This window comes from Drosophila miranda (genome assembly GCF_003369915.1).
Source record: "Drosophila miranda strain MSH22 chromosome Y unlocalized genomic scaffold, D.miranda_PacBio2.1 Contig_Y17_pilon, whole genome shotgun sequence".
NCBI lineage: Eukaryota > Metazoa > Arthropoda > Insecta > Diptera > Drosophilidae > Drosophila > Drosophila miranda.
The window spans coordinates 13712-16368 of record NW_022881600.1 but is presented as its reverse complement, the minus strand read 5'-3'; the positions used below and the strand labels follow the sequence as shown (position 1 = coordinate 16368).

Below are 2657 nucleotides of genomic sequence, written 5' to 3'. Positions count from 1 at the left end.
GAATAAAAACCGGGAAAAGATCTTAACAGCTGAATACAGCAAAAAGAAAGAAATATTGTGCGTTTATAAAGTAAAAGTGTGTTAAGTGCCAATCTCAATTGGTATGTATTTCAGCGTCGCTAATATACACCACATACACTCGTGGCGTAGGGTAGTGCTTTTTTTTTATTGTAGGAAATTAATTTTTCAGATTGGCGGTTAGTACCGGCTTAAACTTCGGGCAATCGTTTGGGTACCTGTCTGAACCCCAATACGAAAGCTCGCAACAACAATTTCCCCGATATTAGGGCCTCCGCCCGCGGCAAGGGACTTATGCTCCTCGCCCAACTACAGCTCCGTACCAAAAATTCCCAGCGCTAGGCCGAGCAGCACAAAGCGGGAGGCGTAAAAGATCGGCTCATCAGTCGCTTTGCGGGCGCGAGCCACTTATGTGTCACGGACCCGCGATATATTGGAGGCCGGAATTCTGCGGAAATTATTAAAGCTATGTAAACGGTCAGCCAATTTCTACCCGAAATATAGATCTGGGTCTCGACCTATTTTCGTTTCCCCATACGAAGTGCCGAGGAGTGCCCAGATGTGAAGCCGGCGGCAACGACTGTCGTTTTTTTTATATCCATCAGTGTAACCGCTGATTCCTATTTTTATGCTATAGTGTCATTAGTGTAATTAGCTTAGTAAATTTCTTTTGGTTGTGTTTTTAAATTCTGTTCGGAAGAAATAGCAAGTGGAATGTGTGACAGGGCGAAAGTGAACAACGGTTAAACGGCAGAGGAGAGCGTGAGTTTTTTTTTTGGAAAAGTATTTCTCCAGCTTTCGTTTTAGGAACGTTGCCGCAGTCCATGGAAGCGCTTTCATCGCTGTTTCAACGCATTTATTAAAACAAATCAAAGGAAGGCCGTAAGTGATCCCAAAACATAAAGATAAAATATTGGAGTTTGTTTGTTATGAGCAACAATTTATTGCATGACCGAAAAAAAAAACCTCACGTAGTCAGGGGCTTCGTCGCTTAAGAGAGGCTGTGCGCTCTCCCTTATGCCCTGCTGGCAACCATAAGCGCTTACGCCGCGCATAAGAACCAGCCCTCTTAAGAACAAGGCACAAAAGGGAAGATGCGAGGCTGGTCGCTCTGACGTTCTTTTATGCTTTCTACTTGCGGTTGCTTTCGCTAATGCACTTGAATAACTGACCTGCCATAACGATCGCGGCGCACAGTTTTTACATTCCCTTTTGCATATTTATTTATTATTATTATCTATTTGCCTAACATAAAAGCTGGAGATATGTACCCTTCCCTTCTTTCAATTTGTAAGTTAAATTTCAATCTAAAGTGTATTATTAAGAGTTAATCATTTATTAGTTTACTAGTGCGATGCATGTGCTATTGCTCAATATGAAATATAGGATTTAACATGAATCGGGGCTAGAGTTCTATATGCGGGGAACATGCTGGGCAAAGGAGGGTAATGGGGTTGGATAGGAGGCTGTAAGAGCCTTCTTTATGGGATCACCGGATGAACCGGGAGCGGTGATCATGGTAGGGTGGGCATGAGTGGTCACAACAACACCGTGGCACGACTTGTATGTGTGTATGTGTCCGTGTGTGTGTAGTTAGGTGTATTTGCTCTTGTACATATTTGTGTCGATACTTCGCTTGCACGTGAAATTTTAATGAACGCTACTGTGTCAGTATTATGATTGTTGGAGTAGAGCTGTGTCCCGTCCGTTCTGGGAAATAAAAAAACCCCTCCATTTCTTGCCGATGAGACGGAAGCCGGAACAAGCACGTGCCCGGACGGGAGACGAACCATCACCTGCTCAGCCTTCCGTGAAGGTTTGGTCATATCCAATATGCTACAGTTAGTTTATTATTTGGCGCCCAACGTGGGGCCCGAGTTGTCGCAACTGACAACAAACCGGCAAGGCCCAAATGATTGTGAAAATTGTGGAATGTAGATGTGACCTTACATTCCCAACCAGTATCGGGACAGATGTGTCTTTCTAGTTGTCATTCTGTTTTGTTTGTTTTGGCTTTATCACTTTATGCTGGATCAGCGCAGTGGGTTATTAAACTATTGCCACCGTTGTAAGTGACCAACCGGGCTCCTAGGATGCAGGCCGGAATGATGAGTACATATAACACCGGTACCACCCCGATGCATCGAGCTTATTACTATTCGTTTCGTTCTTTCTTTCTTTATTCGTTTGTCTTCCTTTCCTTCCTGTTCCTTCTGGCCAATGCTGGAGGAATGCTCCTTTTTTTTCGGTTTGGATTATCCGATCAGGTGAAAGGCCTCAATTTGCCAGGAAGGAGTTGTGAATGGACTCATACTCATCGGGCTGGGTATCTGGTGTCGTTGGATGGAAACGTGGTATAAAACTATTACCCACCGCGAAAGACCCGGACCGCCTATAGCTACGAGTTGTGGGTTATTATTAATTTCTTTATGCATGTAGTTGAGTAAATGTAGTACATGGGAAACATCATACACATACACACACATAGATATACCCTATTATTCCCTTTGACTTAAGCATGGTCCTAGCAGATTGTTTTTTTTTGTTTGATACTGTATTTTTTTTATTTTTTTTTTTATTAATTTCCTAAATTTTATTTATCAATTTAATTACTTTATTATTATATTTTATATTTTATA

General features: G+C 42.4%; 1 long non-coding RNA gene across 1 annotated transcript; it reads left to right on the top strand.

Moving 5' to 3' along the window:
- The first annotated feature begins 475 nt into the window (after positions 1-475).
- Positions 476-1417, top strand: LOC108160630. The gene is made up of 3 exons (XR_004473350.1): positions 476-495; positions 814-900; positions 994-1417. It is a non-coding gene; the product is annotated as an uncharacterized LOC108160630 (long non-coding RNA).
- The last annotated feature ends 1240 nt before the right edge of the window (positions 1418-2657 follow it).